Here is a 21,324-nt window from a genome sequence, read left to right on the forward strand (position 1 = left end):
AATTGGTTTCATATAAAGACAAGGAGCAAGGACAGTATCTTCTTGTCCTGTTCCTTTTTTCCATCACTGAATTTCTCACTAAAATGAACACAAAGGGACTCCTTTGAGAAGAAAGGGAAACAGGATTCATGACTACAGAGTACTTCTTAAACAGTTAAAAGTAATCCAACACATCACTTTGTGCAGTCACACACATGAAAGATTAGCAAACTGTCTTTTTGTAAATAGTATAAATGAAAACATCTGATTACGGATTCATAAGTTTTTGGCTAGTATTGGTAGCTATTTAAAAGTTTAGTATCCTGCCCTTCCTCCAAGAGGACCTTAGGGTGGGATACATCAGTCCCTCCCCCTCCATTTATCCTTACAACAAACTCTAAGGTATGCTGAGCTGACAAAGAGTGACTGCACTAACCAAGGGTCACGCAGAGAGCCTCATGGCAGAGTGGGGATTTGAACCTGGGTTTCTTCAATCTTAACCCATCACTCTACCTCCAAGTCAAACTTGCCACTTCTCCCTCCTCTTGTCATGCTCAGCTTCGTAGGAATTTGAAGAATCTCCAAAACAGGACATTAGGTATAAAACTTTGCTACAGTTCAGAGGTTAGGAGCCATCAGGTACTGCCTGCATAATTATACAGAGCTTTGGAGGTGCTCCCCACTAGGAGCTATAAGTGCTTCTAAAAGCTCCCTCCGCAGATGGGGAGCAAGGTGGTGATACCTATGTAACCAATGCAACATCAGTGACAGCCCCTGGTATTTAGGCTCTCTTTAACCACACACTGACTTTGGACACTATCAAAACAATGAAACATTTATGTCTCATCTCAGTCTGATCAAAATTTAGACTCTTGGACATCAGACCAGATAACTCCACAATTCTTGAAATAATCCAAGTAATGGAAAAACTCTCCCAAACTGGAGAATTCCAGAGGCACTGAAGTGTGGTGCTTTGAGTGTATGCCTAAGACTAAGAGACCTAAACTCAAATCTCTACATACATGGCACTCACTGGAAGACTTAGAGCAGTCAGTCATTATTATGGTCATTTGACCAATCATATAACACATTTACACATAAAAAAAAAAATCAAGGCATACAATAAACCAGATAATACAATTTGAAATTAAGATCTATTTACAGTACAGTTTCTGATTTAGAGGACAGTCATTCTCTCTCAGCCTGGTCTATTTCAAAGGGTGCTGTGAGGATAAAATGGAGGGCAGAAGAACTACACATGCCAGGCCTCAAACAACTTGTCTTCAGATTCAGAAGCCGAGCCAAAAATGTAGGAGCCAGACTAAATTTTTAGCTTCACATCTTAATGAGCATATTTTCTAATTGCTACTACCGAACCAAATTCTAACTTTTTCAGAGTTTCTCATTATTTTATTAAAGCTATGAAGTTCAATTTTTTTATGAAATTCAATACATAAACAAATGAAGGAGAAAACCATGAGTGAACATATGAAGCTGCCTTATACTGAATCAGACCTTTGGTCCATCAAAGTCAGTATTGTCTTCTCAGACTGGCAGCGGCTCTCCAGGGTCTCAAGCTGAGGTTTTTCACACCTATTTGCCTGGACCCTTTTTTGGAGATGCCAGGGATTGAATCTGGGACCTTCTGCTTCCCAAGCAGATGCTCTACCAATGAGCCACCGTCCCTCCCCATTGTGTCATTGCCACAACAAAAAGCTAACCTCTAACCCTAGTTTAGAAGCAATTGGTTAAGACTGAATTATTATTATTATTATTATTATTATTATTATTATTATTATTATTATTATTATTAATATTATTTATTGGACTTGCTTGATAACCCATCCTGGCCAAGGCCAGACTCTGGGCAATGTACAACAGATAGAACACTATAAAAAGTTAAATTAAAAAACTCTAAAACCCTTGACTGAGTTGCACTAAGTTAGTTCTCCTTCCAAACTATCAGAGCATATGGAGGGGGGGGGGGAGGAAGACTGCTGAACAGGGGTGGACGAAAAGGAAAGAAATGTGCCAGCTGTTGCTGTCCTCAATCGAAAGCCTGTCAGAACATCTCTGCCTTACAAGCCCTGCAGAATTGCATAAGATGCTGCAGGGCCTGAATGTCAACAGCTGAGAAAGCTACCAGGTGGGGGCGAGGACAGAGAAGGTCCTGGCTGTAGTTGAGGATAGTTGAGCCTTTTTAGGGCTCGGGATCATCAGCAAATTGCTACCAGAAGAGTCTAATACTCAACCAGGGATGTAACAGAAGAGATGGTCCTGCAGATACCTTGGTCCCAGACCACTCAAGGCCTTGAAGGTCAAAACCAAGACCTTGAATCTGACTCGCTACTCAACTGGAAGCCAGTGCAGCTGGTGTAGCACAGGTTGCATATGTGCCATCCATGGCATTCCCAACAGGACTCGCACTGCTGCATTCTGTTGGAGTTTCTGGGTCAGTCTCAAGGGTAGGCCAGTGTAAAATGAATTCCAGTAGTCTACCTTAGCAATATGTATAACATGGGCCTCCAATGAGAGAGAGGCATCCAGTGTCACACCCTGGCTCTTGATGGATGGCACTGGTGTTAGTGGCATCCCATCAAGTGCTGGTAATCTGCATCCCAGATCCAGCCCCATTTCCCCCAGCCACAGAACCTCCATCTTTGATGGATTCAGCTTCAATCTGCTCTTCCTTAGCCAGCCCACCATAGCTTCTAGGCCCTTGGCCAGATCTTGTGGAACATTGGCTGACTGGTCACCCAGTAAAGAGATATAGCAGAGTGTCATCTGCATATTGATGACACCCAAGTCTGAAAATTCCATGTCAGCTGGGCAAAGAGGCATGTATAGATGTTAAACAATGTCCAATAAAGGAGTGCTCCTTGAGGAACCCCACATACTAGGGAAAACCTTGTGGACACCTCCTCACCCTGCACCACCCTCTGTCCCTGGCCATGGAGAAAGGAGAAAGCCACTAAAGGGCTACCCCATATATTCCCACATCAGCAAGGCAGTGAACCAATAGATCATAGTCGACTGTGTCAAAAGCTGCTGTGAGATCTAACAACAATAGCAGTGCTAACCCACCTCAATCCAACTGTCTATGAAGACTGTTAGGGCAAACAGTACAGTCTCCATCCTATGGCTTGGGTGGAAGCCCAATTGGAACAGCTCTAGGGCCAACATATCATCCAGGAAATCCTCGAGCTGTTCAGCTACCACTCTCTCAATTACCTTACCCAGAAACAGTAAATTCAAGATTGGGCAGTAATTGGTTGGATCTAGAGAATCCAGAGATGCCCTTTTCAAGAGCAGTATGACCACTGCTTCCTTGAGGTCTTCTGGAAATTCCCCCCCAAACTCACTCTAGTCGTCTAAGCCAGAGGTGGCCAAACTACAGCTCGGGAGTCGCATGTGGCTCTTTCACGCATATTGTGTGGCTCTCAAAGCACCCACTGCCCCGTTGGCCAGCTTGAAGAAGGCATTTCTCTCTTTAAACCACTTCTCCAAGCCAAGCCAGTCAGCAGCTTGGAGAATGCATTTAAAGTTAAAGTTGTTTTCTTTCCACTTCTCCCTCCCTCCATCTATTTGCTTTCCTTCCTTCATTCTTCCCTTCCTGCCTTGCAAACATCTGATGTTCATGTCTTGTGGCTCTTAGATATCTGGCGATCATGTCTTGCAGCTTTCAGACATTTATTCTACATGGCTCTTACATTAAGCAAATTTGGCCTCCCCTGGTCTAAGCTCCGCTTCATCCTCCTATGTTCTGCCGTATACCAGGGGGATGCTTTTCCACAGGAACACAGAGAACATCGAGGAGCCACCTCATCAATGGCTCCACAAGCAAGCATAAATCAGCTCTCTGCCTAGATAGGGGGGAATGGGAATGTCCAGCCAGGTCTTTAGAATCTTTGGAATGGGAAGTGGCTTGAAGGAGAAAGCCTCCCAGATGATCCAAGCCACTCTACCTCCCACCCCTGAGTTCAAGATTGATGGAGGACCAAGTAACCTGGTGAAAGCCAGTTTGGTGTAGTGGTTAAGTCCATGGGCTCTTATCTGGGAGAACCGGGTTTGATTCCCTACTCTTCCACTTGCAGCTGCTGGAATGGCCTTGGGTCAGTCATAGTTCTTTCAGAGGTTGTCCTTTAAAGGGTAGCTGCTGTGAGAACTCTTTCAACCCCACCCACCTCACAGGGTGTCTGTTGTGGGGGAGGAAGATAACGATTGTAAGCCACTCTGAGACTCTGATTCAGAGAGAAGGGTGGGGTATAAATCTATGGTCTTCTTCCACCACCACATTAATCCACCATCACTGAATGGTGTAGAGTTTACATATAAAGAAGCAGTATGTACATTTATTTTTATACCATAAAATTTTCTAATGTAAAATTGCAAATAAACTTTAGGTTGGATCCAGCCAGCTTTGACATTCAATCTCAGCCAATTTCCCTTCTTTTTACAGAGTTCATTCCACATGGCTTTTGTCTATGCAGGTCCCATGATACCAAACATACCCTTTCTGGAAGTCAATTTCTCCTCCCTTTTTCACCAGTGGAAAAAATGGCTGACTCTAACCCCTTGTAATTCCACTTAGAACTCCTAAGACACACTACTGTAACCTCACTACTGAAAAAATTAGGCACCACAATGGAATTTCTAGGTTTCCCCTGTACCTGGGATATCTCAAGCCCTCAATGTGTGCTGCCCTGAGCTCCCAGGAGAAGGGGAAGAATAAAAATGTACTTAATATATAATTTTCAATTACTAGTTAGAAGGACAAAAGATGAAGTTATGGCTGATCCAAGACCAAGCCAGGGTTGCTGATGAACACAGGAAAGGAAGCATTGCACTACATTATTATAATAACTGGATCAGTTTTTGCAAAAGAACATAGAAACAGGTCTTCATTGCCTCAAATTATTAAGAACCAGAAACAGGTCTTAATTATCTGAGGACTTCTACCTCAACGTTTTCCAAAGGAAAACCATGGAAGCTCTGGAGAGCACTGAGAAGGGGGGAAAACTTATATGAAATATTTACTATTTTGGAATGAGTGAAATGTTTAAGATTTTACTCACTTGAAGTATATCTTACAATGATTTCTGCATAAACAACCTACAGCATTAGACAATTCCTGTGTATTATGGTTTAATGTGACTTATTTTGTCAACTACATTACATATATATATTATACCTGTGTTTGTGACTCCATCAGAACTACGAACATGGCTAACAAATTAAAGCATATTTAATAAAAACACATCTTAGAAACCATTAAAACTGAACAGAACACATAATTAAAGCAGTTTAAACCCATCTAAAATGGCACATCTCCCCACCCACAAAAGAAAACAGCTAAAATATAATTCATAATAAATGACGAGTTCAATGTTCTCAATGTTATAAGGTTTCTATTGTAACTGTATGAATGCCTACCCAAATATATACTATAAAAGTTATTTTCAACTTTTAATTCTTCCTACCTCTCCGATACCAAAAATGAATGCATATAAAGGCAGCATAAGGTACAGCAGTTGACAACTTTCTCAAATACTGATCATGATTTTTCTTGTAGAAAACTAATGTATTTTCACTTAAATGTGCTAAATAGAACAATTTTATATGATGTAACATAAGATGCATTCATATTGTTAAAGCATTAAAACACCAATTTGGTAAAGAAAGTATTGCATATATTTAAATTTCCTCCAAATTTCTATCCCATCCCCCAAAAGTTTTTCTACAACATTTCTGAAAATTTCACACCTCTGGCACTATTGAAAGGCTCCCAGCGGAAAAGGATTAGTGAAGGGTCAAACTGAAACTTCATATCACGAGATTCAATGTCTCCACAATGTGGAGTATTAACTGATTCTTGAATCAAACATCCAGCATAGATGTATTTCTGTATATATAGTAGCTTTGAATCCACATATAGGTAAAAGCAGAACAGAAATATTAATAATACTTTCCCTCCTCTTATACCTACCAATGCAGTTAGTTAGGACTGATGAGTTTACTTTACCACAAGACCCCTTTCCCATGGGAGCCATCCTTTAGACCCCTCCCCCCCAATATCCTCAGGCTATATACAGAGAAAGAGTAATCTGGTTCTCCCAGGACCTTTTGCATGTCTTAATCAAGACCAGGGGTGGCCAAACTGTAGCTTAGGAGTCATATGTGGCCCTTCCACACATATTGTGTGGCTCTTGAAGACCCCACCACCCCATCGGCTGACTTGGTGAAGGCATTTCTCTCTTTAAATCATGTCTCCAAGCCAAGCCAGGTGGTGGCTTAGCAAATACATTTAAAGTTAAAGTTGCTTTCTTTCCATCTCCAACTCTTTCCCCCCATCTATTTGCCTTAAGAACAAAAGAAGCCACATTGGATCAGACCAATGGCCTATTCAGTCCAACATTCTGTGTCACATAGTGGCCAAAAAACCAGGCGCCATCAGTAGATCCACCAGTGGGGCCAGGACACTAGAAGCCCTCCCAGTGTTGCCCCCCCCCCAAAGCACCAAGAATACAGAGCATCACTGTCCCAGACAGTGAGTTCCATCAATATGCTGTGGCTAATAGCCACTGATGGACCTCTGCTCCATATGTTTATCCAATCCCCTCTTGAAGCTGTCTATGCTGGCAGCTGTCACCACCTCCTGTGGCAGTGAATTCCATGTGTTTATCACCCTTTGAGTGAAGTAGTACTTCCTTTTATCCATTCTAACCTGACTGCTCAGCAATTTCATTGAGTGCCCATGAGTTCTCGTATTGTGAGAAAGGGAGAAAAGTACTACTTTCTCTACCGTCTCTATCCCATGAATAATCTTGTAAACCTCTATCATGTCACCCCCCCCCAGTCGACGTTTCTCCAAACTAAAGAGCCCCAAGCGTTTTAACCTTTCTTCATAGGGAAAGTGTTCCAAACCTTTAATTCTAGTTGCCCTTTTCTGCACTTTTTCCAAAGCTATAATATATTTTTTGATATATGATATAATTTTCTCTTATATCAGGTGCTCTTTTCCATGGACTATGAGGGTGGGACACAGTAATTTAGGAGTAAAGTGATTTGAACTGGACGACAGAATGCTTTGGAGGACATTAATTCATAGGGTTGCCATTAAGTCTGAAGTGACTTGATGGCACAACACACACACACACACAGATATGCATCTTGGAAAAAATGGGGGGGTTGGATCTGAATATCAGGGAGCCAAAAATATTTCTATTCTCTATAATCCAGGATACAACTATCTGGTGGTAGTGGGGATTCCAATATTATCTGGCTCCATTATTCCCTATGGGGAATCTTTCTGAAGAACTAGAAGGGCTGTTTCTTCAGCAAACTGCACCAAAACTGTAGCACAGCTGCTGGGATCTGTCCTTTAAATAATCCCCAAGTTTCAAATGAATTGGACCACAAGGTCCAGTTCCATGAGACCCTGAACAAGATGCCTCCATGCTTTCTCCAGGAGAAAGAATAGCCAAAGATGCAAAACAATAACTGGCCAAACACCTCTCAAAGCAGAAACAAACAAGCCCAAAGAAACAATACAAAACCAGGGAATTCTGGCAGAAGCACAGAACAAAGTGGCTAGCCTAACACAACAAACATGCAACCCAAGAATTCAAATCAATGTCAAACTAGAGAATCATTCAAGCCAAACCTAACAGCAGGAGAACCCAGCATGGTGTATGTGGGCGCCATGGCACTCACCAACTTCTTTTTCAGTGCCCATCAAATGTCTTTAGGAAGTGGGTGAGGCTAGGTAGGGCTTCTGCCCAGCAAGGCTTTTTGATTGGCAGTGCAGGTTTTTGAAAAATTGTTGCTTTGGTAGCAACAAGGATCTGCACAGTATTACTGAAGTTAAGCTGTGGAAATCTTTTTGTGGCTGACTCTGCCTCCTGCAACAGCCATTTGTGGTAGCCATTTTGCTGCTATGTCCACCATTCCATGTCAGGATTTCAAATGTGCCTGCAAGCGCAAAAAGGTCAGGACCCCTGCTAACAGGAAAGCTGTTGCAAGCCCAACTGTTTTACTCAAATCAGTCTGGCATACTATGAAGATGCTAACAGGAGGTGTTAAGATCACATTTTGCAATATTTCTCTCCCACGTTGGCATCTAGCCTTGTGAAGCATTCTGGAGAACTTGAAAGTCGGCACTGTTTTTTGTTATTAGATTCAGGAGGGTAGCTGAGTCAGTCTGAAACAGCTGAACAAAATTTGAGCCCAGTGGCACCTTTAAGGCCAACAAAGTTTCATTCAAAGTATACGCTTTCATGGGCACGTATATTTCTTCAGGTACCTATCTGAAGTGCACACAAAAAACTTTGTTGGTCTTAAAAGTGCTGCTGAAAAACTTTGTTCTTGTATTGTTATTGATAGTCTTAACAGGAGATATCGCACAGCTTTTGTTTTTGGATTCAGCTGATAGGAAATCACAGATAAGAGAATAAAGAGCTGGGTTAGATACTACACACACTTGATCTTAGCCGAGAAGCTATGAGAGGTGGGTTAGGAAGCTGCAGGATGGCAAATTCCACAACAGCGACAGAATATTTTTCAGATTCCAGCATGAAATGATCACAGGAACTTTCTTAATATTTTACAATGTCCCTTGTACAACACAGAAGCTAAAGAAGCTGGTTTGATTCCTAGTTCCTCTCAATACATTTTGCAGTATTAGCATATCAACTGTGCCTGATACAATTAACATCTAAAATCTTGAATCCAAAGGGTGAATATCATACTTCCAAGTTCAAAGTCCTTGCCATTCTGATTCTTATGCAATCTTTCTATATTTATGACATCATATTTACACATTCAGAGTCCCACTCATGAATTCTTGGTGAAATGTTGAGAAGCCAGAGGTGAATTCAAAATCTGTTTCTTGTTTACCTAGCATACAAACTGGAAAGGTGATTTCTTTCTAACACAGAAGCTGTTGCTGGCTTCCTGAAAAGCCACATTTCCAGCTTGACAAAAAGTTGTGTTTATTAAGACTGCCATTTCTACCATCTGCTGAATCTTGGTGGCAGGTCTCCTTATACAGAATTGTGGAAAGGGGTAGTGAAGCAACAATATTTGCTGTAGATGCACAGGTTGCTGCAGAATTTCACAAGGTACACTTTAACAAGTCAATATACCAGAGTGCAGCAACAAACATTAACAGATAATTACACTGATAAGTAAGCACTAAAGAAGTCTTGAAAATAATGTGCAAATAAGAACCAGCTTGACAGCTGATGAGCCCATATGTACATATATGCCACAAAGTAGTTCCAGCATGGAATCTTGCTTGCTAGATTTTATTTAATTTTTAAATAAACCATCCTTTCAAGGCTGAAACCACAATTACAGGTAATGAATAATTAAAACTCCTCAGGACTGATAATAAGTCACAAGACAAAGGCAAAAGAAAGCTATGGAAGACACTAACAGGGAAAACTGGGATAATGCAGCAGAAAAACAGTGCAATCCTTACCCTCAAGTTACACCAGCTGAATGAGCACAGAACTGCAAGCAAGTCCCCTTTATCAGCATAATTTATGCCAGCACAGCGAGATTACCGTCATGGCCAGTGCATGGGAGTAGACCTAGTAGGCGGCTGCCTAGGGCAGCACATGGGCTATAGGGGCACCGTCAGGAACCCCCTCTCCCTACACATGGTGTGTGTGCTCCTTGGAGCCTGCCTTCCCCAATGGAAGGCTCTGAAGACAACACTGTGCAGGCACTGCCCAGTTGCTTCCACATTCCCTGGGTCTATAGCACAGACCCGGGGGACATGAAGGTGGTCACCCCAACCCTGCCCAGCCTTCCCGGGCCCTGGGAAGGATAAGAAGGGTTGATGGGGCGCCTTGGCAACAAGAAAGCTCAGAGCCTGGCTCCGAGCGTGCCTGCTGCCACCACGACCCTGCTCAAGTCTTTCCAGGAACCAGGAGAGCTGGGCAAGGTTGGGGGGCAGGGAGGCAGCAAGTGCACTCAGAGCCAGGCTCCAAGCACGCCCACTGCCACACTGCCCCCCCACTGGAAGATGGGGGCAGGGTTCTGCCTGAGGCAGCAGAACCTCCAGCGCTGGCCCTGATTACCGTAGTGACATCATTAACAGTTTTAAATCAGAAGAAAACAACACCTTAAAGAGTAACAAAATTTATTCCAGCATAAGCTTTTGAGAGTCTGACTCATGAAAATTTGCAATTAAGTAAATCTTGTTACTCTTTAAGGTACCACTGCTGCTACTGACTAACACATCTAATATTTAGCCTTCAATCAGAACAAGTCCTATCTAGTATGACCATGATGATGTAAGGGAGAAGACATAGCTGGATTTGAGAGGGTGGCAGGCAGAGGACTGATGGAATAGTCACATTGGTATCTTATCCAAGAGCAAAACCCTATCTCACCTGAAGACATAACATTAAAAAAGCAGTTATCAAAGGAACTCAGATGTCTTATATCAAGTTGTGTGGCCTGTAGTTATGTCATTCTGTCCCTATGTGAAGAGAACTAAAAGCACACAAGTGAATACTCTGGTGAAGGGAAACTCTGGTATTTAAAAAAAAATCTGAGCAAACAACATCCAGCCTCATAAAATTCATATAGGAAAGACGGTTGGCCAACATTTCTTAAACCATCAGAGGCACGCAGAGAATACCCTCCATTGCTGGTAAAAATCATACATTTTACTCCAACTATTAATACTGCAGCCTAGGCACTCACCTTCAACATGTTTCCTTGCTAGATAAGAACTACAAGCTATGTAGAATAAGAGGGAACTGTATCATCTTCCTTGTGCTGCATTGTCTGCCACCTATATAATTCATCTTTGCATTGGAATGTTTATGGAATGTGATGTCATATCTGTTTGCAATGTTTTCTAGTTTAGTGATTCTAGTCCTATTGAGTTATTTATGGAACGTCTAATGCTGCCTGACTGCATTGTTTTAAAAAATTGTGTACTCCGCCTTGAGTTTCAGCAACATGCAGGATATAAATAAACTAAGTTGTCCCATGGGGCATGAAATACATGTTCTATTCCTCTTGCCTTCCTCCCTAGCCATTTAAAACGATGTCAGCCATATACCCTTAAGGTTTTATCTCAAAAATCTGCATTTCACCAAGGTAAGGAACTGAAGTAGTAATCACTGTAAAATGTCTCCAATCCCGAAATGCAAGATAAAACTAAAAAAAAAAAAATCTAGCTAGATTGAGCCGCCCTGAGCCTGCTTCGGCAGGGAGGGCGGGGTATAAATAAAAATTTATTATTATTACAGAACATTAACATTTATCTGAAACAGGTTTTATATCTGCAGTGGCTAATAAGACTGTTCAATTCATACTATCTACATATTTTATATCTACCAATGATGGTTACTAAGCACATTATATCATGTATCTAATTCTGAACTTGACCACCATGTGAATCAAGAACCCCAGAGAATGGGGCTAGATACAGATAAGGGTTGTCTCTTTACATATCTGGGAGACTCTTCAGGTTTGCTGAAAAATCCTGAAAAGAAAAAAAAGTGACATTTTAAACAGAAGATTATGATCTTGTAATAACTGTCATATGACCTTGGCTGCCATTTTGAAAGTCTGCCACTATAGGTGCAGGAGTTGCTGCTACACAAGCCAGTCAGTCAGTCAGAAGCAGGAGCCACCATAGCTTCATGAACTGCTGCTGCTGCCCTCCACTGCGGTGTGAGCCAGGCAGCCAGAGGCACCGCAAGCAGGCGGGCAGGGAGAGTTGTCACCCCAGCACCACTACCAAACAAGCCAGGCAGATGGAGAAACTGTGGGCCTGTGGCTGGCCAAGAAAGGAGGAGGAGGATAGGTTTTGGGGGGTCACTGCTCACTTCTTCAGACTTACGTCCATTTATTTTTTCAGGCTCAGTAGGCTATAACCTGAGGGGAGAAGACAGTACTATTCCCTTCCGTTGATGAAAGTGCCTTCTATTCAGGGAAACTGATCCAGGTATCCAACCTACTGCATATAGTTGAAGAGGAGGAGGAGAAGACTAGATTTATACCCCACCCTTCACTTGGGAGAGCAGCTTACAATCTCCTTTCCTTTTCCCTCCCCACAACAGACACCCTGTGAGGTAGGTGGGGCTGACAGAGCTCTTGAGAGAACAGTTCTGAGAGAATTTGTGACTGACCCAAGGTTACACAAGCAGTTGTGTGTAGAGGAGTGGGGGAATCAAACCTGGTTCTCTCATGCTCTTAACCACTAAATTAAACTGGTTCTCTAAAAAAAGGGTAGTGCTGAAATGGAGCAGAAAAGCATAACCAGAAAGATCCTTAAGCACCTTCCATAGGAGGAAGTGTTCAGAAGTTTGGGGCTTTTAAATTTATAGAAACAACAACGAAGGCAGGACATGATAGAAGCTTACACAATTATGCATAGGACAGGAAACACAGATTGGAAGAGCCTATAATGCCACTATGTGCAAGCACTCAGTGAAGCTGATGCATAATAGATTTAGAGCAGGCAAATAGAAAGCACTTATTTACTCAGCGCAATTAACTTGTGAAATTCAGTGCCACAGGATGCAGTGATAACTGCTAGCTTAGTTGGCTTTAAAAGGGAATTAGACAAATGGATTGAAGATGGGTCCATCAATGGGTATTAGCCAGGATGACTAAATGGAACCTTCATGGTCAGAAACCAGTGGTATGGAAGCAACAACACAGGGAGACCTTTGCCTCCATTCATGAGAACACAAGAGAAGCCATGTTGGATCAGGCCAATGGTCCATCCAGTCCAACACTCTGTGTCACACAGTGGCCAAAAAAAACCAGGTCCCATCAGTGGGGCCAGGACATTAGAAGCCCTCCCACTATTGCTCTCCCAAACACCAAGAATACAGAGCATCATTGCCCCAGACAGAGAGTTCCAACAATATGCTGTGGCTAATAGCCACTGATGGACCTCTGCTTCATATGTATATCCAGTCCCCTCTTAAAGCTGTCTATGCTTGCAGCCAGTGCTGGCTTTAGAGCATTTTGTGCCCCAGGCAAAAATAACTTTCCCCGCCCCTCTGCAGCACCACACTGAAAAAGGGGTTTCAAGTTTAAATCCCCTTCTCTAGAATCATGAAGCAGCAGCCGCAGATCCCTCCATTCTATCCTATAGGCCCATAGGAAAGAATGGAGTCCATTCTATCGTATGCGGCTATAGAATAGAATGGACTCCATTCTTTCCTATGGCCACATAGGGTAGAATGGAGGGATCGTGCCGCCTCTGCAGAGCAACGCTAGAGAAGGGGATTTAAACTTTAAACCCCTTCTCTGGCATCATGCTGCAAAGGCGACACGATCCTGCCATTCTATCCTATGGGTTCACAGGAATGAATGGGCCAATGGGGGGGGAGATCTTCTCCCTGCTTTTGCACCCCAGGGGTGCAAAGGCAATGAGAAAGACCCTGCCTCTCAGGAAACTCTGGAGAGGCATGGGGGGGGGGGAGAAATCCTCTCCCTGCTTTTGTACCCCTGGGGGTGCAAAGGCAGGGAGAAAGCCCCCATCCCTCGCACCTCTCAGGTGATTCAGAGAGGAGGGGGAAGGGAGATCCTCTCCCTGCATTTGCACCCCTGCCTCTCAGGAAACTCCAGAGAGGAATGGGGGGGGGAGACATCTCTCCCTGCTTTTGCACCCCCGGGGGTGCAAAGGCAGGGAGAAAACCCCCGTCCCTCTCGGGAGACTCCGAGAGCAGGGGTGAGGGAGATCCTCTCCCTGCTTTTGCACCCCAGGGGTGCAAAGGCAGGGAGAAAGCCCACACAGCCTGCACCTCTCAGGAGACTCCTGAGAGGCTCTGGGAGACTCGGGGAGGCAGCCACTGGGTAGCTGGCACCCTAGGTAACTGCCTAGTTTGCCTATTGGCAGATCCGGCCTTGCTTGCAGCCACCACTATCTCCTGTGGCAGTGAATTCCATGTGTTAATTACCCTTTGGGTGAAGAAGTATTTCCTTTTATCATTTCTAACCCACACAACTGCTCAGCAATTTCATTGAGTGCTCACGAGTTCTTGTATTGTGAGAAAGGGTGAAAAGTACTTCTTTCTTTGCCTTCTCTATTACCTGCTTGTAAGCCTTCTGGGCCACATGGCTGGTTACTGTGTGAAACAAGCATGCTGGACTACTGGTCTGATCCAGCAGAGCTGTTCTTACAATGAAGACATGATTTGGGGCTTGTAATCAAAGTATAATTATACCCCAAAAAGATGCACTTTAACCAACCTCTTGCCATTAATTTCAATGGAATAATTATTAAAACACTGAAATGGCTTGTGGCTCAAACAATGGACAGATAACTCAAAATAAAAGCAAAATTCCCCTCCTTGTAGATATGTTAAAATTCAAACATCTCTGAAGAAAATCTTTCTTTTGTATGAACTCACTATTGACAGCTAGGGTTAAGCAGGAAGACAGAGAAAAGTAAAATAAAAATAATTACTGTAACTCACTAGTGTACCACAGAATGAGGCACGTTAGAAATTCAAGCATCTAAAGTAAGGTTGAAGCTATAAACTAACTTGTTGCTATCTGATGCCCTTCTCGGCTTTAAATGATTGGACAGAATAGATTGTTTGAATGGTCAAAGCAGATCCTTAATACTAGTAGCTCAAGTACGACTTATCGACCACCCAGCAGGTGAAAAAAAAGCCTAGCTGATCAGCTCAGCTCATTAACTCTAAAAGTCTCCCTTAATGCTACTGTTGCTAACCAAGAGATCAAATTTAGAATTTATCTTCTTGGCTGAAGATGAAATTTCTTTTCCTATAACAGTGTGGGGGGAGGGGGAGACAAATCTAGTACTCCCCCCCCGAATTATCAGTTCTTTTAAGGCTCTTTTCTACTGTGGGCAGCTAAAAGAACATGTTGGAATGGCATAAAAGCAACATATACAGTCCATCAAAAAGATAAAAATATCACACGGGTTAAAATGCAGCCAGATCTGTCAAAGCAGTTTACCTTATGCCCTCACATATTTCTAAATGCATTGAGTGAAGGTGTTATGTGAATGCACACAGGTAAGCCTTCCAGAGGATTGAACCTATCACAAAAGACTGGTCCTGCCACTTACAAGTTGTATTGGTTTTGAAAGAAGAAATTTAAGCATGACTGAGGATTTAAAAGCATTTAGCTACCCTGTCCATATTTCCATTTCTACAACAATGTTTTTTATTGATGTATTAACATTGTACTGTAGTTGTAACAATTAGCTACCCTTGAGTGGCTCCGTATCTTCAAGTGACATTGTCTAACCAAGGGTCTATTTACTGGTAGAAATAAAATCCAGTAATACTCAACTGAAAGCAGTTCTTACATACAGTGTGTTAATAACTTAGGGATATAAAATGTTGAAAGTCTGAGCAACTAAACTGTAGTCTACTTATTTATAGAATATTGTAAAAGCTTAAACAATACCAGTTAAATCAGATATAACTCCTTTTTTCTGCACAACATTCTTCCTGCTCTGGAAATGCAGTCTACAAATGTTGTGATAATCTATATTACCTTTATGGTGCTCATGTCACACGACATTCCCATTTGCTGGCACTGAGGAGCCAGTTTTAATCAGATATTACAATTGTGTAGATCCCTGCAGTGATCCCAGCTCAATTCCTATCCACCCACTATACGAGTAAACTGCAAGACACGGATCAGAATTTGTTCACTTCATGAGTAAACACGTTGCTTGTGTAGCAATCCCAATCACACTGAGTTTGGTCATATTATAGTATATTTGTGTAGAATGCAGATTTAGATCTCTATACAGCTAGACATCACTCTGTGGGATATATACAATTGCAACAGCTGATTAAAGCTACTTATTCAGTGCCAGCAAATAGGAAGTTGGAGTTTGTCACATACTGCTGGTAACACAGGTTTATTGTGAGTTTTGCTAATGGTGTTTCCAGAGGGGGGAAAATGGTGCAAAACAGAGTGAAGCCTGGAAATACTTCACAAGAACTCAGAAGGCATTGTTAAATGTGATACAGAGCTAAGATACACAAAAAGCACTGGATCAGTGTTGAACCATTTGAGGCTGGTAACACCCTGTTTACTAATGTTTAAATAATAAAATGTTACTAGATTAAACGTTTACTTTTAAAAATTAGAGTATTTCTGAGCTAAATACAGTAGAAAAGAGGATAAATCCAAGCAGCACCTTAAAGACAGCTTTCTCTGAAGAAATGAGCAGTGACTCACAAAAGCTCACACCTTACCACAAATTTTGTTAGTCTTTAAGGTGCTACTGGAATCTCACAATTTTCTGCTGCTGCAGACAGACTAAGACAGCTACCCATCTTGATTTTTCTGAGCTAAATGTAAATGCTCTGGAGTCCCCCCCCCCCCGCTGAAACTGTCACTGAGTTGGACAGCAAGAACACTGGAGAAGGGGATGGTTGGGCAGATGAGCCAACCCCCCCTTTTGTTGTTGAGAGTTGCCAAGGAGAAGCATGAGCTTCTGCCCCCTCCCCCCCAATATCCTCATTTTGCCACAACTGCAACATGATTTAGACAATTGGGATGTTGGGTATCTGAGTAGAGCAGCAGCAGAGGGTATGTGGCTGAGCCAGAGCAAGGGAGGTACAGCAGTGCAGTGTGTATGTGTGTGTGAGCTAGCTCCCCCATGAGTCTTGCAGGCAAGGGAAAGAGATAGAGTGACAGAGAAGGGCTGGCAGGAGGAAGGAAAGGTAGAGGGAATGGAATGCCCTCTCCCTGCGTCCCTTGCAGATCTCCAATTGCATATCCAATTGGAGGAGGAGAAGGTGGAGGTGATATTGGATTTATATCCCACCCTATACTCTGAATCTCAGAGTCTCAAAGCAGTCACAATCTCCTTTATCTCCCCACCCCACAACAGACACCCTGCGAGGTAGATGGGGCTGAGAGAGCTCTTACAGCAGCTGCCCTTTCAAGGACAACTCCTACAAGCAGCCCTGGCTCGTGGGCAAACAGTGCCCTAGGCAGGCGCCCCACCACCTTGGCCCCCCTGGGCATGCTCTGCATGCCACCCCCCGCCGCGGCCAGCCTCCTCCGGCCACCCCACCGCGCTCCTCTCACCCCCCGCTACTGCCTCCTCCAGCCCACCGCTGCCATGCTCTGCTTGCCTCCACTGCCACCGCACTCCGCTCACCCCCCCTTTGCTGCAACTAAAACAGCCTTACAGGCTTCTTGCAGCCCGCGCCTGCACGTTTAACCAGGCGTGGGCTGCTAGAAGCCAGTAGGGCTGTAGTCGTGGTAAGTGGGAGCAAACAGAGCATGGTGGCGGCAGGGCGAGCGGAGTGCCGTGGTGGGGGGAGTGGAGCGCTGTGGCGGCGGCGGGCCAGAGGAGGCTGGTGGCAGCTGCGGGGGAGGCAAACTAGTCAGTTGCCTTGGGCACAGGAGGGGGGGAGCCCAACTCGGTACCCCCTGCCTCTCAACGCCCTAGGCAATTGCCTAGTTTGCCTAGTGGATGAGCTGGCCCTGACTACAAGAGCTATGGCTGACCCAAGGCCATTCCAGCAGCTGCAAGTGGAGGAGTGGGGAATCAAACCCAGTTCTCCCAGATAAGAGTCTGAGCATTTAATCACTACACCAAACTGGCTTCCTACACCAAACTTGGCAACTTCTGTGGATATTTAAATCCAGAGACTGGAGCCATGAACAGACCAGATAACTCTTTTTTACAAACCTTCAAAAAGTCCCAGGTTTGCAGCAAAATCTGAAATTTAAAACACACACACAACATTGGGGGCTTAAACCCACCAAAGTAGCAAATGCAGCATCCATACCTTTAAGAAATAATGTTCTCTTGGTGGCCATTGTTGGGGTTGCTGGAAAACCACAACAGCATTGCCAGCCTTTAAGCCCTGGTTTCAGTCAGGAAAAGTCAAGGCTCTTTCCAAGGGAGGGAGGGCTCTCCAGCAGCCATTGGGAAACCTGATGCCATGCAACTTGCTTGACTCATATATGAATGGCTACTTGTTGCTGTTCAAAAACAGCTACCCTACAAAAAAAATCAGTGTGGTGTAGTAGAGTTTCAGACTAGGGTCTGGGAAACCTGGTTTCAAAACTCCATTATGCCTTGGAAGCTCGCTGGATACCCTTAGGCCAGTATGCATTCTCTGCTTAATTTATCTCACAGGGCTGTTGTGAGGACAAAACGGAAGATAGGAGAATGATGTAAGCAGCTTTGGGTTCCCATTGTGGAAAATGCTAAAGTATAAATAAGTAATAAATATAGCGAAGGAGGCAGATAAAAGGTTGTTTTGGCATGTGAGACAGAAAGAAGGAAGCAGGGGAAGGTTGCTAAAAGAAGGTAAGGAGGAAATTTTGTGGGAAGACTGATAATGGAAGACTGATATGTCACCTGCAAGTGCTTACAGCTTCCCCAGCACAACTGCCAGAACCACACCTCTGGGCCATAGTTTTCCCAAGTACCAGCTGCCAAAGGGAGGGAAGGAAGGAAAACTGAAGAGAGGGAGGCAAATAAAGGTAAGTTGGTTGGTAGGAAGGAGAAAAGGAAGCAGGAAAAGGGGAGAGGCGATGATGGTTTTTGGGGAAGGGAAAAGGATGCAGTGGGAGGGGGGAAATGAAATGTCCCCTGCAAGTCTTTGTGGGTCCCCTGCTTGTAATTTCTTAAAAGCCACTGACTGGTAAAGAGCACTTCTTTCAAAATGGCATTGGAATTTCTTTGTGCTAAAATGCTAAATAATGACATGAGTTGGAAGTGGCTTAATTCTATACAAGCAGCACTAACTTACACAATATGTTTGTGATTAGTTGCGTCTGGATTTGATTCACTTTCCCTATAGCCACACAGCAGCTGTAGGAAATGTCATTTTGAAATCCTGTGGGGCCCAATTTGGATCATGGCATGGGGGAGAAGGGCTCCCACACTGTGCTCCCTCGTGCTTTTCCCCTCAAGTGGAAATGGCCCCAGCAGAGTAATCTGCTCCAGAATGGAGCTGTATGTGTACATAATCCTGCACATATAGCTTTAAATGAGGCAGATAACACCCCCTGGTGCTGCTGTGACTAAAAAAAACCAGTATGGGGAGGAACACAGGAGCCCTTCTACCCTTTAAATGGATGTTCCCCACAATTACTGCATGCTTGCAGGGAAAGTTAAATCTGGTCTGGACTTCTTTCAAAAATATTGTGTTGTTTGTCTCACAGTGCCTTCTGCTTCCTCCCTTGTAATGCCTTTGCTGGGTAGTCTGTATGCTTTGCCCCTGGAAGTGAAAAAGTCTTATTGGCTTCTAGAAACAATGGTCCCAAGCCTATTCAAAATGCCTTTATTTCTGTATATGTGAATCAATCATAATCCATATTCTCAATCTATAAATTCTCAACATCTAGGAACCATGAAATATAACGTTGCATTCTGGGCCACTGCTTACCAGCTATGTATGGCTCTGCTCAGCTATGTATGGCTTTGCTCACTGTGCTGGATTCCTCGTCTGATGAAGTGTGCTTAAGAGCACACAAAAGCTTACGTTCTAAATAAAAATTGGTTGGTCTTAAAGGTGCAACTTGACTCCTGCTTTGTATAACAATTATTCTGTAACATAAGTATTAACAAAGCACCATGGTGCATAGTTCATCAGAAAAGGCAGCAAAAAGTGAAATATTTTGTATTTCTAGGATATTGCAAAACTTCAGGGTTTTGGAATCAACCTGTCTAAAAATTCTTTACCATCCTTACTGTTCAGCAGAAATGAACCATTAACATCCAACAATTTCCTTTCAAGAAACTGTACTTCATCTTCTGCTCTTGTTCCACAATATCAATGCATCCTGTGTCAGGTACAGAGAAGAACCTTCTAATACTTATAGATATTTGTTCTAAACAAATAAACCTAAAAACAGGAAAAGTGAATACCCTGAAACTTTAAAAAAAATTAAAGTGCCAGGGTTTATACACTCACAGTGGCATAGGAGTCGCTTGGCTTCTCTGCAAAATATTCTGGAAGATTCACCTCCTTGATCATGATTCCTAAACAGCACTACTACTCCCAAACAGTTTAAAGAGATAAACGTGTTGCTGTATGCATAGCTTCCACCGGTTCATCAATTTAATCCTTCCTGCAAGATTCCTGTGTGCCAGTTGAGGCTAATGGCTTTATAAGGCCAGTTCCCCAAACATGAGATTTCCAGCAGGTGGGGGCAGGATTAACTGCAGGACACACTGAAATAGACAAGGTAAAGCAACAATGAAAATAGCAAAAGGGCCTCAACTAAGCAATCTCGAGCCTCCTTCGTGCCAGCCGGAAGCACAAACGCAGATTAGACACGAAGTACAAGATCGGCAGGATCAACACACGGGAACACAAACTACTTCTACGCACACCCTCAAAGAAGCGTAACTAAACAAGTTCCCTACCAGGCACAGACAGACACTTTCCCTCCCTCCCCAATAACTACAGGCAGGAAAGAAAAGCCCAGCGAGAAAGGGGCGGGATATCAGGGATAGCATTTGGAGGCGACCAGCTAGATACAGAGACAAAGTTCACACACTCGGGGACGAGGGGAACAGAGAAACGGTACCACTTCTTCCCCTAAGACATCCACGCCGAGAAAGACGTCTCCATGGCTACACCAACACCCAGCATAGGAACGACGAGCAGGGGATCCGGAGGTGCAATTCTAAAGCACTTGTCTGGGAACAACGCCCACTGAATAAAATGGGACTTACTACTGAGTAGACTTGCGCTCAAGCCTGCTCTTTAAATTGGGCAGTAAGGCACCTCCCCACTCCACGCCAGCCTCTCCCTGGAGGAACCTGTTGAATGTCTTCAGGGCTATGGAAGAAAAAGAGATCAAGGGGCCTCTTCTCACCTTTACATAGCCAGCCACACCAGACGGGACTCAGCCTACACCTTGAGAAGGCGCGCCCGGCACCACTTCCCTTCAGGCCCCTCAAAATAACAAACACGGGCCCGAGCCGAGCAGGGAGACAAGCTCTTCCCAATTCACTCCGCGCGCAGACGACAGGGAGCGAGGGAAAAGAGAGCGAGAAGCACCACAACTTCAGTCGACATCGCCCCGCCCCCTGTGCCAGATCCCAGGGACAGAAGCACCGCCTTTTCTCAGCGCGCAGGCGCTGTCACGGTCTTTCCTAGCGCCCTGCGATCCGCTCTCGACCACCTTATCTAGAGGGAAGGAATAAGGAAATCCGCGCCGGCGCTTGGCTGTCCATCTCACACAGACGTCATGGCCCACGGGCGCGCGCGTGCTCGCTATTTCACCCCACCCCCTTCGCGCGAGCGAGTAGCCTCTTCCTTTCTCTGACCAATCGGGCAAAAATGCTGGTGTTGCAATGAGGGGGTGGAGTAGAGTAGTAGGAAGGGGTACCGT

At 44.0% G+C, this 21,324-nt stretch overlaps 1 protein-coding gene across 1 annotated transcript in view; it reads right to left on the reverse strand.

Moving 5' to 3' along the window:
- The window catches only part of LOC132590107 (protein PALS1), a 136,374-nt gene extending 115,405 nt beyond the window's left edge, over positions 1 to 20,969 (reverse strand). The window contains exon 1 of the mRNA XM_060262962.1: positions 20,806 to 20,969. The gene's annotated coding sequence lies outside the window, so the exon portion shown is untranslated. The remainder of the gene's footprint in view (positions 1 to 20,805) is intronic.
- Positions 20,970 to 21,324: the final 355 nt, after the last annotated feature.

This window comes from Heteronotia binoei, chromosome 21 (genome assembly GCF_032191835.1).
Source record: "Heteronotia binoei isolate CCM8104 ecotype False Entrance Well chromosome 21, APGP_CSIRO_Hbin_v1, whole genome shotgun sequence".
Taxonomy (NCBI): Eukaryota; Metazoa; Chordata; class Lepidosauria; order Squamata; family Gekkonidae; genus Heteronotia; species Heteronotia binoei.